A 16,128-nucleotide genomic window follows, 5' to 3' on the forward strand; every position below is an offset into this window, starting at 1 on the left:
TTTCTTTTTCTTTTTTTTTTTCATTTGCCTAATTTCTTAAAATTATTTTATTCAGAAATGCCAACTTGTAAATTATCATTAAAAAAAGGTAGAAGTGACCAGAAATTTAAAATTACTTGTGCTGTGTTTTCAAAATTTTGAAAACAATTACTTCTTTGAAACATAAAAAGATAAACAATACATTTAATCAATCTTATTTTTTTTATTTAATATAACACATCTTTATTTCAAAGTAATTTAATTTTACTACTAGAGTCACCAAAAAAAAAAAAATGTATGTTGAAAAAGTAATTTAATTTATTTCAAGATCTTTTAATTAATATGCTATAGACTATTCTAACTAATTTAGGGTTTGTAATTTATTTACTATTTTATCATTATTATTTCTTATATTTTAACATTTATTTTTTAATTTTTTATCTATTCTTATCTATAATTTTATATTAAAATCTGTAAAAAGAGAAATTTAATAATACAATGATTTAAATTAAAATAAGGAAAAAAATTATGAATATAAATAAAATTATAATTAATTAGTAATAATTAGATTTAGTAGTTAGATAAAATGAATTATTTAAATAAAAATGTATAAATTTTAAAAAATACATAGAAGTAAAAATAGTTTAATAAAATTTTAACTATGTTTTTAAAAAAATATAAACTTATTATTACGCCATTTTATATTTACTAATTAACTTATCTGTTACTAACTAACTTCTGAATTAATTAGTAATTAAATTATAAGTGGAAACATACTACCAACATTAGCTTTTGGTCTTTAAGAATGACAACAGAATGGTGATTTTAAGCCATAATAATTTGCAGTTTTAAGTTAAAATGGGAATGTGTATTAATGAGTTTATGATTAATACAAAATTGAAGGAAAGTACAAGTCACACAAGTACATATTTTAATTCATTCATTGCTAAATAATGACAAATAGAAGTTACCACCTTATCTACCATAAATCATATGCCATTAAAACAATAATATATTTTTCTTTTCTTTATATAAATAATGTAAAATAAATACTTTTATCATTTAATATTTTATTTCCAAACTCTGTCTTTCACTTATCACTTTCTCGTTAATCTTGTTATCATGAATTTTGACTCTCAGTTGTGATTTTGTTCTTATGTTGTAAGAATGGTGGATGTGCAGCCTCACTTTCCATATGGTATCCTAAAAATAGTGGCATTTTGTTATTATTATTACTGTAATTATTTTCTTAGTTATTACAAATATAAAATGAAATTACTAATTCAAAAATTGAATAGAATTTTGAATGAGAATTGCCTGTAGTAAGGGTTGACGTGTATCTACTAATTAAGATGTATTTAATTAAAAATTATGATTATTGGGTTTGTTAGATTAGGTCTAACATCATTGGTTGTTGATTGATGATATAATTTTATGTTTATTCTGAATTGAATGATCTATAAGCTAAGGATAAGAATGCAATATGCAAGACAAAACAACCATAGCTGGCTGCCAATGTATCATATGGACCCCTCTCTCAAACTCAACTTCTTCATAAAATCATTCATACTTTTCTATTTGCCCCACCCATTCAATCATCATTGCTCTAATTTATTATCCTCCTTTTATAAAATTCTCAAAATCTAACCTTTTCTCTTTTGCTTTATCTATTTAACAATTGTAGCCAAACAAACATGAAAGACCATCATGTAAACCTAAAATCAGGTAGTTTTATAAGTTTTAAATTTAAGGAAAATAAAATTTTAACACCATTTTTTGACACCATTTTGACACTGCACACATGTCAAAATATGGTTGGACGATTTCAAATTAAAAAACAAACTTTGGTTTTTTTTCTTCCAAACATACTCCTGTTTCAATTTTTTTAAATTGAAATCGTCCAATCACATTTTGACACATGTACAATGTCAAAATAGTGTCAAAAAATGGTGTTAAAATATCATTTTCCTAAATTTAATTCAATCTTATAAACTCGATAAATAACTTATAAGTAAAGTTTATATCGAGATATACATATATATTAAATATGAGATTAAACATTATTAATGAAAAATTTGATAGTAAATAATATGATAAATCTAATAAATAATATGTTGAATGATTTTGATATAATATTAAAAAAGTAAAGTTTAATTTCAATTCAATTTTATAAAATAAGATTATACTATAGATCTATTTTATTTCTTATGTAATCTCTAACACTAAATCACCTCTAATGTGATTTTTATAATATTTTTGTAAGAAAAACTATATTAGAAAATCTTAAAAATAATACATAAAATGAAATCCAGGTAAGTTACATAAAATAAAATACAAATATATATCATAACATCACCTATAAATTTAAAAGTGTTGTAACTAAATAGGAAGGCTAAAATAAGTTGCATTAAAAAAATGCATGCATGCCATTATATTTTGATTCGTCATCTTCTTCGGAATAATTACAAAATGCGTATATAACCAGAAGTGATCGATGAGATGTCGTACCTAAAAAGGATTGCATAATTCAAACAGTGTTAAACATTTCGATTGAGGTTTATGCAATCTTTGACTTTCTATCCCTATTCATTTTTTTATTCTATAAAATTGCTTGCCCTATGTTTGGTCAACCGAGGTATTTTGTGTGTTTAAAACTTGTAAAATACAAATTTTGTTTGATTAATTAGTCATGAACAGTTTTAATTAAAAATTAATGAAGGAATATATTAGTTTTTTTTTATATGTAATACTGAACTTCTGATTTTTAAATTACAATGAGAGCGATGCCATTGCATCAACTTCCGACAATGAAAGTATTTAATGAGTGGATGTTTCAAACTAAAAAAGTAATTAAAATTATGATTAATTATGGTGGAAAACTGATAACCATATGGATGTGTATGGTGCCTGTTTAAGAAGGGAAGCTTAAGTTTATCACCAAAAATTAATTAGTGACAAAGATAAGGGTCACGTCCAAAAATGATATGTAACTAATTTTCAAGAACAAAAAAAAGTATAAAGTTATAAAAATATACTATTTTTTATGCTCAATGAATCTAAAATTGATGAAATTTATAAATGAATGATCTCACATTTCTACAACTGGCTCGAATTTCAAGATGAACTCTAGGCATCGACTAATCTCATTCAAGAGTTGATGAATGGTTGGGAAAGCCTATTGAATTGTTCTTTTAAGTTTTTGATCAATTTTGGTCGCACACAACACAAATGATGTGGAGACACCAAATAATATATTTACTCATTAATTTTGTTATTTTTAAATTGTTGTCCTGAATGATGGAGTTGTTTTCTTTTCTTTCGATACATTATTATAATCCTATTATATTTTTTTATGAAATAAGTCTGATTTAATTTTATAAGTGACTAAAGTAAATATGACATGAATTAATTTTTACCCAAAAAATATTATAAGAAAATTATTAATGTGACATCCCATTTAATAATAAAAAATTATTAAATAAAATATTATAAGTTTTGATAAGACACAAATAAATAGATAAAAACATATAAAATATTAATACAATTATCTATTTTAATAACTATAATAAGATAATATACATGCATAACAATTAAATAAAACTATACAACTATGCATTTGTCATATATTAATACTTAACTCATCATTTGTTCACACCAAAAGGTGATAATTGCAAAAGCATAACAAAACATAAAAGAAGAAAAACAAGATAAAACATTCACAAAACTAAATACTATGAGATTTGAAGAAAAAATACTTCTAAACTTGCATAAATAAACTTACGCCCAGCGTCACACCCTAAACCCTAATTAATAATAATAATAATATGATAATTAATAATAATAATAATAATAATAATAATAATAATAAACTTTTCTCTTTCTCATCATCTTTTCTTAATTCAAAGAACCTCACTTTTACCTCTTTTTCATCTCAAATATACACCTCCAAATCCATACAAACTAAGATAATGTCTTATATAAAATGTTATTTTTAATTAAAAAACGTAATCAAATGCTTCCGCCGCAAACATTAAATCTTGGACATAAATAACTCTTTTTCCACTAACAATGAAATCCAATCTCATTTGTGTGAAACCATGAGTTATACTATAACGTGCTTGAAAACAAGTTGAACAACAATAGTGCACATGTTACTAGGCCAAACAATGTGAAACATGTGCATTGTTGTCCAAAATTAAAACACTTCTTTTAACTTAAATCTTAATTTCTCCTTTCAGATGTGAATTCATTTCAGAAACAAGGTTTCACATGTCATTAATTAGTATTAAAGAAAAAAAGCACAAACTAAATACAGAAAATAGTATTATTATTTTGATACCTAACAAATCTTTTACACACACTATAAATCAATTTTCCCCTTCAATCTTTCTCCTTTTACAAATACAAATATTTTTAATGACCAAAATGTTTTTAAAAGTGGGTTGTCAGAATTAAAACAAGTGGTATCAAAAATAAATTTTCCATGTATAATATATATATTACACGTGTAAGTGTGTCTATAAATACAATTGTCCCATTTCCCTTTTTTTTCTCAGGTGTTGTGGATACATTTTGGAAGGCAACAAAAGACAAACTTTCCTGTTTCATCGAGATTCAATTATAATAAAGAGATCTGTATTATATTACCCTGAAGAAAAGTACTACACGTAACTAATACGATAGCTAATTAATATTAAAAAATGAATTTTAATTTTTTGTCTATATGGTGTCTTAAAAAACATCTGAAGGAAATAATTATTTTTGTGGTGTCGTATTGTTGTTGACAAAGAGTAAAAGAAAACAAAGAAAACGAAAGCTACTTTTGTGGTACACTGCATCAAAGATTTTCATGATGACAGATGATGGTATGAGGAAGTTCGTGAATGAGAAGGGCATGCATGGGGACAACCAAGGACACTGAACAACACCATGCAAGAAGATTGAGCAGAGATAGAAAGAGAGAGAAAGAGAAAGAAGTATCCATACACATGCAGAAAGGTGAAGAATGGAGCTTTACGTAGCAGGCAATTATTCTGGCTCAGCTTTCTCCATCCAATTATAAGAAGGAAAGAGAACATGACAAAATACCTGTCTTTCTCTGTTGTCTCCACTTCCTAATTCTAATCAACAGACAAACAAACAACACTTAGTTCATATTCCTAACAAAAACCAATCTATTTATATACATTCACCATGTTGAATGCTCTACCTGTATCCAAAGTAAAAAAAAAAAAATGAATTTAAGATTAATTTTATTAAATAAATTGATGAATTTGTAATAAAAGGGTGTGGTGGGGTTTTGAATTTAGGTGGGAGGAGATATATTGGGTATAAGTTGGAATGATTAGCCGACAAAATCAATGAAAAGCAGAAAATTATGGAATTGGTTATTGTGGAATTGACAAGTTATTGGTATAATTTGAGAAAAGAAACCATCATTGATGTAATATATCAAAGATAGCTAAGAGGGTATGAATAGCTCACTTGCCCACCCTTCCACTATGTCTATATTCAATATATACCATACATAATCATTCTGTGTGATGTCTTTTTTTTTTCTTCTAAACCTTATCTGTAATCTATATCCATCATTTATTTAATAATAGTAATTTTTATAATACTCATAAAAATTCTTGATCTTGTTAATGATAAGAATAAAACTTTAAATAAACAAATAGAACACGATGGGCACTAGATTCAACTATGTTGGATAAGTAAAGTTATACGTTTCTATTACTCACGGAAAAATGGTTATATTTAAGTATATAGAATAGAATTAATATATATATATATATATATATATATATATATATATATATATATATATATGACTACTCGTTTAGTCATAAATTAGACAAATAGTCTTTGTAACAACATGTGAGTTATCTACTAGTAAGATTAAACAATCAGAAAGGTGAACCGATCAATCAGTGGAAAAGACAATTAATCTTAATATTGACCATCTTAGAAGTATCATTAATATTTGAATGATCAAACATTAAGCTGAATTTGACATTAAAATGCCTTCTACATGTATCCTTCGGAAGGTTTGAATGATACAAGATTTGATATAAGTTTTTATGAAATTAATGCGATGACATTTTTGTTATTATGAAATGATATATTATATTGGTTAAATAAGATACCAATGTAATATCTACTTTTTACACCACCTATCCTTTTTAACCAATTTAAAATAGTAACTTATTTAGTCGATCAGTTTGATTGCATTCACAATCAATGTAATAAGTGTCTTTTTATATCAAGGCGCCTAATTTTCATTTACACACATATCTTTTCCTTTCATTTTTATTTTCGTGCTCTGTTCTTTGATTTGATGTTTCTTTTCCAACTTAGGCAATTGATTTTATTTTTACTGCTTTCTATGTCTCTTTCTCTACATTATTGTGGACCAAACTGGTAACATGTTTAGGCAGCTCCTTCACCGATGATGTCAAACCCCTAGCTAAGGGACCAACCACCAGGGTAATAAAGAGAAGGATTCAAGAAGGCACAACCTCAATTGAGTCCATTAAGACTAATGTGCTTTATATATGATCCACCTTGAATAAAGTCAAGTACAAAGTAAAATAGGATTTTTTTTTTTTGCATCACAATAGTTTAGGTTTTGGACCAAGTAGAATAAGGAGTTGGGGCTTGTATTTGGACATAAAATAAATTAGGGTTGAGCAACCTACCTAAGGTTATAATTATGCTAACTTAGGCCCAAGAAAAAGGCCAGTCACTCTTAGTTAAGTCATGCACTAAGCTCATTTTGCACATGTTTCATAAGGTGCACACAAGGTGGACAAATGACACTTAATCCACCAATTGTGTTGTGGATTTAGGAGTGCATGAGGAATATTTAAATTCAAAATTTCCTCAAAATGTACAACCTTATGACATCTTTGATGCCTAAATATTTAAGTGCGCACTCATTGTATTGTCACCTTTGATTGAGTAATGAAATTCTACATAATTGCACTAAATTAGTCTTTAAGGTCTTCTAGAGTAGGTTTCCCCTATTCACAACTTTTGCCTTCTTCCTTAGAAGAGTTGGTTGAACCTCTCTCTTCAAGAAACACTTCTCCATTTCACTTCATCTTTACTTTATCTCGACCAAGCTTTTGTCGCAATTAATTTCTTTCCATCAATCCAATTCAACCAAGTATGGAGTGCCTGGATCAATCTTGCTCTATGGGTTTTTCCATAGTAGTGCCTCATCTTAATGTCATTGGTACCGTATGTGATTTCACGAAGTCGTTACAATGGTCCCTCCTCATTAGTGTTGTTGTTACTATAGCAGTTCAATCTCTCTTTAGTTTCTTACTCTTACTACTACCTACATTATCTTCCTTCCATTATCTTGGAATCTATATTTAATTCTCTTACACTTGACTTTGGTTCTTGTGTTGTTGACACACCCTATTTGAGTTCATTTACTGGTGATCCTAAAAATGTTGCACAATCTTTGATTACACTTTTATAGGTAGTAGGAAATCTTATCCCTCAAGATTGATACCCCTTAGGGTTGGCATGGGTGTTTATCTTCTCTATAACATGATCGAAAGGTTTGGTTAAAAATTTGAACCACTTTATACGAATAAATGTGTGTTCTCCATTTCAAAAATTTGAAAATTTTGAAAGGTTTAATCGAAAGGTTTGGTGTTGTACTCATCAATGTGTGTTCTCCATTTCAAAAAAAATCCACACATATTACATCGGTTTTGAATCATAATCGATGTAATATCCTTTTTTTTAAGAACATATACATCGATTTTAAGCTATAATCAATGTAACATCTCATGTTAAAGGACATATTATATTAGTTTTAACTCTGATGTAATATGATGATGACATGTGTATCTACTTAGCCTAATACTCTTGGTCAAGATATGTATACTCAACCCAATATCCTTGGATTCAAATGTAATTGAAATCACTTTTAAAATATTATGAGTTAAATATTCTTAAAAATAACCTTTAAATATATGGGTCAGTTGTTACTTAAATAGCTCAAATATAATATAATATTAGCAAAATATTTTATTATTTGCTCTATATCCATGATCCTAAAACTTTATAAATACATAATTCCACTAAAAAGATAGATACCCAATCTTATTTATACTATTTCACTTATACTTTCCTAATCTCTTATTGGCTTAAAATGTTAGAAAGTCTTGTAGATGACTACAATAAAATCATTAAATAACAACTAATTTAGAAAAAAAATAATAAATAACTATTATATTAATTAAGTTACACACTATTTCACAAACTAAGCTATTAACATCTATAGTAATCTCTATTATTAATAAAAAAAAATTGAATTTGAATTTAAATTGATCTTTAATATTAACTACCAAAGTTTCTCCTACTTAATATCAAATTCTAAAGAAACTAATTTAGAATCTAATAATAATAATAAGAAGCTAAAGTATTAATAATTAATATTAAATTATTTTAGATTCTAATTCACAAATTATGATTTCTTATTAATAATAGAGAATATGTTGGATATAGATAACTTTCAATTTATAAAATATTATCTAAATTAACTCGTATAATTATTAATGTAGTATACTTGAAATGAAGAGGTACAACTTTTCAAAATATCTTTAATACAAATGTTATTCTTTTATAGTTGGAGAAAAAAAGTCTCAAAATAAGGTGGAATGAGAATATGGATTTTCTCTAATCTTTAGCTCAATACTTTTCAATTAATCACAACCAAGATTCAACAAAGAACTTAAAATTGTTTTCCTCTCATATATGGTTGCATTATTTTATTTTGCAGAAGAATTGATTACTTGCATTACATGAAGTGAATTTTATTTTCTGTTTACGGTAACCCAATTTACGTATACGTTCACTATGAGTATAGAAAGTAATGAAAATAAGTTCAAATTAAATACACTTTTATATTTAAACATTATTTTTATATGTTGAAAGTTTCGACTATATATAATATTAATTTAGAACATATATAAATGAATAAAAATATCATTTTTTAAATCGATTCTATAGATTTATTTTAGATTTAAAATTCACTCTTTAATATCAAAGTTACTATTAAAATTTATTCTAGAAATTTTTATTATTTGTTGAATATATTATTTTACTCATTATATCGAATTACTATCATTTATTAATATTTATATATATATATATATATATATATATATATATATATATATATATTTATTGGTGTGAGAAAGTATATTGAAATCTATTAAAAATAAAATTAATTTAAAATATATAAATAAATTCAAATCTTATTTAGAATTAACTTAGATTTAATATTCATTGTTAATATAATTCAATTATTATAAGTTATATTTTCTTATATCTAAACTTGCGGCCACCAGAATGGAACAATGGAAGGAGGTTGCTTGAGGTACCCTTGCAACATTAATATATAAATATTTCTAATTTTTGTTTTAATATGTGGGGACAAAATAAAAATATAAAAAACATACGTTGACTAGACCTAGTGAATATAAAAAATAAAATAAAATTTCACAGCATAATTAATGAGTATAATGATTTATGAGAAAGATGTAAAAGGATGTCTTCAGGAAAAGTACAACTCATCTTCCTCTTATCCTAGAATATATACAATAACTCTGTTAACCACCACCGTGCATGTATCATCATCTCCTAACTTCAACCATCTTTTTCTTTTTTATTTTTTAAGAAAATCTAAAACTTCACTTCAAAATTTCAATATAGATCTTATAAAAAAAAAACTAGTTGTAACCACACGAATAAGATAGTTAGATTCAGAATACATTCTAATAATTATTAAAGATATTAAAGCTGAATTTATAAGTTAAATAATCACTCGTGGGTTGAGTATTAATCTTGTTATTCAAATATAAAATTATAGTATTTATTAGTTTAGTAACAAAAAATACCCTATCAAATATTTTATTGTTGATAAAGGTTCAAAAGTTTATATACACATTACTACTAGAAAGGTATTTATAAGTGAACCTTCGTTCAATACTTTTAATTTGTAAATATTATTTCCTTTCATAATTCATCCAAGGATTCATCCAACGACTTCATCATCCCACTAATAAATGGATTTAGCTTTAAATGTTTGGAAAAATTATGATTTAATATCTATTTTTATAGTTAGCACGATCAATGTTCCTGTGCTTTTTTTTTTTTTATATTGATAAAATACTCTTTAAATCTTAAAATGAAAATATATAGACTTAGTACTTTTTAACTTTGAAAAACCTAATGAACTTTGAAATACAAGTTAGACTAAACCAGTGTGTTTTTTAAAATTTGAAGATTATATTCACGAAAATGGAAGTATAATAAAATACATACAATAAATAAATAATGAAACTTCTAAAATGGTTTATAAAATAAGTCCTAACAACTATACTAAAATTATTAAAATACTAATGCTTAATATTCAAATTTATATATTATTAATTTATATCATATAACTATATCACAGATGGAACCACTAGAATGAAAAGATATCTACTGTACGTAATATTAAGAACAAAACGATGATGAATAGCTTGTTATGGCGCAATGAGAAGAGTAAATGTCAAAAAATGCAGAATACGTACACAAAAAAGGAAAAGTAAAAGAACAGAAATTCTAAGTCGATTATGACAAAATTGAACTAGAAAGTACTTTTTCACTGATTACACAAATTTACAAATTTATCATACTGTAAATAGTTAGGTTTTAATTTTATGATTTTATAAAGTTTCACGAATTTTTCGAAAAACTTCTACGAAAATGACATTTTATTTTTATTATTTATTAGGTTTAAACCTTTTAATCGTCCCTATTTTTGGAGCGCTTTCCTAATTTCATCATCTTTTTATTAAGACTCTCAATTAGGTCCTCAAAAAAGTCAATTTCAATCAAATTGGCCCTTTCCGCTAAAAAAAGTTAACACCGTGATTTTTTTGTCCAGCACAGTAGATGAGGTGTTAATGTATTTAAACGTGGCCTTTGTAGTATTGATACGTGGCAATGAAGTAATGAAACTTGTCATTTGGGAAGTTAAATTCTGAAATAAAGTCTCTTTTTGGAACGTGAACAAAACCATGATACATACAACAAAACCATCAGATTTAGAGGTCCTTCTCTACTCGTCCAACCCCAGAAATTGCAGTGCTCTGATTCCACTGTCCACAGCTGCAACTGCAATTTTTTCATCCAAATAAAACCCAAAAGAAAAAAATTCTTAACTAAACACAAATAAAAGAGTAAAGAAAACAACAACAATATAGAACACCCAACAGTGTGTTTTGTTTTGAAATGTTAAAAAATAGTTAATTACCTTTACAAGCTGAGATTTTGAGCAAGCGTTCAATAACCTTTCGATCAACGAGGCTATCGTCGACGGCCAAAACATGAACTTCGTGAGAATCCTCCAGCCAAAACATGGACCTCATCAATTTTCTATTTGATTGTTCCAACCCATCACCCGTCCGACGCTTTTCCTCACAATCATTTTCAAAATCTTGTCCAATTCCAATCCCGAAACTCCCANAAACCAACCCTTACAGATTAAATTAAAATTTAAAATTCATTGACACCACTACAGTCCTTGAAAATTACAACTATAATGCATAACTATAGTCAATAGACATAAACAAAATCCTTCAGTCATTTGCTCCACAAGAAAAATCTGCATCACAACATAAAGTGATTAATACACCATGTAACTAAAATCTAATGCAATTGAAACAAACCAAACCCAATAAAAAAAGACACTGNNACATAAACCCCAGGAACCTAAACCCCAAAAAGGGGACAAACGCATGGTGAAACATGAACAATGACTCACGTCAACAGATNTGAACTTGCAATATATTCAGAGCATCCCAATGGGGAAAAATCCATCCTTGGCTGTGCAAAGACGAAAAAGATTGAAACTTTGGTAGAGAAAATACAAGGGTGGAAAATNTATTAAAGGAAGGAAAGGAATAAAGTCGTGGGGGTGAAGGTTGAAGAGACTGAGATTAACACATCATCCCGTTTTGTGAACATAAAACGAATGGTGGAACTGCAGTTTTATCTCTGATAATCGCGTTTTGTGTCTAGCGCTATTTANGGTTCGTAGTTAATTTAGGAATTTTTAGATTTGTGATTCTGTTTTCTTTTTACAGGTTTCAAATGGTTTNATAGAGAAGAAAATAGGTGATGATGAGATCGATTTGGGCGCAAAGATGATGGTAGTTCTGAGACGAAGTTTTGATGATGTTCTGGGTGGTAAAGGGAAAGATTGGGGCGCAAAGATGATGTTCTTTGGATTGAAGTTGGAATTGTTCATGATTTTGATCAGNAAGTTCAAAAGCAAAGGGAAAGAAGAGGGTGCGAGATTTGATTAGGATGTGTTTACATTGCTATAAGCTTACATGGATTTGACTTATTCCACGTATTTAACTTTCTGATGCCACGTTTTAAAAAAATTACACATCAATCTTCTGATTCAGTAAAAATTTAACACTGTTAGCTAAATTTAACGGAAAAGGCCAATTTGATTGAAATTGACTCTTTTGAGGACCCAATTGGGAGTTTTAATAAAAAGAGGATGAAATTGGGAAAGCGCTCCAAAAATAGGGACGATTAGAGGGTTTAAACCTATTTATTATTAAACTTTATGATATGATTATATATTATAGTTTCTGTTATTATTTAAGTGATGTAAGCTTCATTTATCTTTTTTAACCATAGAAATATGTCAGTTTAAAACGAAATAAAGGATTAGTTTTGAAAATAAAATGTTATCGAAAGTTGTTTGGTTACAATGAAGGCATCCACTTGGTTTGGTTATAAAGACGAAATAGCTGTATCTGTTTCGTACGATTCAACATGTATTGTGAATGTGTCTCTGTTACAAATTAATTATCTCATACAACTTTATAGTGTAATCCATTAACCATTTGTTTTGTTTAGGAAACAAAATTTAATGAAAACACAATGAGAAAGAAGAATATAAAAAAAAGTCACATGATTTCCAATTATATAATAAAATGTAGAAGGACTGAAAAATCAACTTACATAAATCTATTATTAGTTTTGAAGTTTTGTTTCTTAATTTGTAAATTGTTTTGGGTAAGGCTTGATGTTCCTTAATCAAAGTTGTTTCTTTTCTTTTTTTAACCAAGTTGTATATCAATTTGCGTAATAATATTATAATTTTGTGATGCACAATATACAGGTTTGTCTGTGGTTTGAAAATGTTATGCAGGTTTGTTTGTGTTGTAAATATTTTTTGCAGATATGTTTGGTTGAATAAGAAATACAAATATGACTTAGTTTTTGTTGGATGTAACCGAAGGCTTTACCGAAAGCTTTAGCCCTTTGGTAATTACTTAAGGCTTTTGCCCTTCGGTAATCATCAAAGACTTTTGTCCCTTGGTAATTACCGAAGGCTTTAGCCCCTTGGTAATTATCGAAAACTTCTTCCCTTCAGTAATTACTGACAACTACAGTCCCTTGATAATTATCGAGGGGTTGAAGCCATTGATAAAAGTTAGCGACAAAGGATTTATCGACTGCTTTTAGATCGTTGATAAGTCGTCAGTAATAAGTCATTACCGACGACTCTTGATTGTTTTTGAGAAATTATGGTTGTCAATAATGTCCTTCTTTTTTGTATAATAAGAGTTAATCCCCTTACCTCCTCCCTCAAACATATATTTATAAATATTAAAATGAACTTATCTTAAGTATGATCTATTACTAATAAATAGCTTTCATTATTTCTATTAATTTCTAATCAATTATTATTATCTTATTATGTGTCTATAAATATTTGTTATAGCTCAGTTTAATTATCAAATAATAATTTTTCTGGACTAGTCAGTGATATTTTTGTTGGACGATCAACTGGTCTTGAATTGATCGGATGACCATATCGTACATAAATAATGTATAATTATTGGATATCGTAAAAAGAAAATTGATTTTTCTTGTATTTATTATATACATAGTGATGATGTTTTGGAAACGTAAGATTATTTGTGAAAATTTATAGAAAATTGGATGGTGTCCTAGGATGCTGTTGTTGGTGTTGGTAGGTTGAGAACAGAGTGTCCCCAGCATGTGTGTGGAAGTGTGGCCTATTTTCATTAAACAGCTGGACTTTCTTCTTGCTTGTTTCACATTTTTAACAGCAACAACAACTGTTACAAATGTTTGAGTTTAGATTTTTTGTCGAAAAAGGTAGCATTGATGAACATGTTGAGGCTTCCAAAGATAGGTAAAATGAAATGGTGAAGAGAAAAGGTCTTAGAATAAATCTATTAATTTAATATGTCGCAATTGATTTGCTAAAGTTTAAAAAAGGAGTCTGTGTTTGAATTGCTTACTACTTTTAAAATTAAAAGTAAATCCCATCACACGTGAAAACCATCATAATTAATATTAAATTGATTTTGTTTTGCTACAGCCTTTAACAATCATTCCTACCATATTCTGTCCCCATTATCTATCATTTTATTATTTAAAAGATTCCCTTCTCTCATTATACATTTTTTCTTTTATATTAAAAGTGGTGGTATTCATGAATTTTCCATTATTTCTGAGGTTAAAAGAAATAAATGGGAAGATTATGATAATCTTTTAGGAGAATTCATAGCGAATACACAGTTATAATAATAATAATAATAAAATGTAAGCTAAATTCGTATAAGAGACTTTATGTTATTCTTAATTTAAAATTTAACTTTTACCAACTTTTCTCTTATATATTTCTCATGTCTACTTTAATATGATACTTACACTTATATACACATTTTTAACAAATTAAATATTAATAAATCATAAAAAACACATATAAAAAATCAACATATTAAAGGTTAAATGTTTTTATTTTTTTAGAAGTAAAATTAAAATTCATTTTTGTAAAAAACATTGATATTAAATGATATTTCATTTGACATATTTAAATCAAAATACTAAATATCATTTAACACGTAAAAAATATTACTATAATTAAATTAGAATGATTATATTCATCTATTTTCTAAATTTAGAAACCAAAATATATCAAGAACAAAATCAAATTTTAATTTCTTATCTAAACTTAATGACTAAAAACATATTAATTACTTTCTGCATAAAATGTTAAAATAATAAATTTAGAATCCAATATAATATTTAATGTTATTTATATTTAATGTGATGTATGTAAATAGAATAATAAGAGTATATAAGAAAAGGGGTATAGTGTTGGTGGGGTGGTGTTGAAGCAAATAAAGCAATAGAAAGTATATTGAAAAAAAAAGATGTAGTGAAAGGTAAAATTGTTGGTCATATATTTGAAAAGGAAGAAGCATTGGCTTTGAGGGACCCTAAATTCTTCTGTCCTCACTTTTCATTCACCACCGACACCAATTTTAAAAGGACTTCCATTTCTCTTCTTCCAATTTTGCATTTTCATCAAAAAAATCTCTCATGCAATAAATACACACTTCTTTCAATTTATCATCTTCACACACTCACTATTTAATCTTATCCTTTAATGCCTAATTCTTTTAATTGTAAAATATATATATATATATATATATATATATATATTGAACAAGTAGAAATTTTGTTCAAAAGCGTAATATACTTTGACATTCAGAATGTGACAAATTTTTTACACTACCACGTGTCACCTTCTGGATGGTCCACGTTTAAGAAAAAATAAAACAATGACGTGGAAATGAGATATTCAAATTTCAAATTGCAATTTCAGAGATTGAGAAAGAAACCCTAGAGAGAGAAACTCTCCCTTCCAACAAGAAAAGCCCTGTCACGTTTCCACCGTCGGTCGCCATTCAACGACCACCGGAGGACCACCCAAAGGTTCTGCTGCCGATCATTGGTGCTCTTCGCGTCTCTTCCCACAAGTCGCATCTCTTTCTACAAGTCACGCCTCTTTTCACTAAAAATATGCTTTTCAAAAGAAGTTGTTGATTGAAAGATGTCTTCTTCCTGTAGAAAGTTAGCCTAAACTACCCACTTATATTGCCTTTGCTACCACTTTCGTTTCTGCACCATGACTTTAGACATAAACGTTTTCTTAGGGATGAACTTGGATATAAATGTCTTGTTAAATGATAGTTAATGAATTTTATTCAATATAATTGGTTAATAATAAAGTGTCTA

Source organism: Vigna radiata, unplaced genomic scaffold (genome assembly GCF_000741045.1).
Source record: "Vigna radiata var. radiata cultivar VC1973A unplaced genomic scaffold, Vradiata_ver6 scaffold_134, whole genome shotgun sequence".
Classification (NCBI taxonomy): domain Eukaryota; kingdom Viridiplantae; phylum Streptophyta; class Magnoliopsida; order Fabales; family Fabaceae; genus Vigna; species Vigna radiata.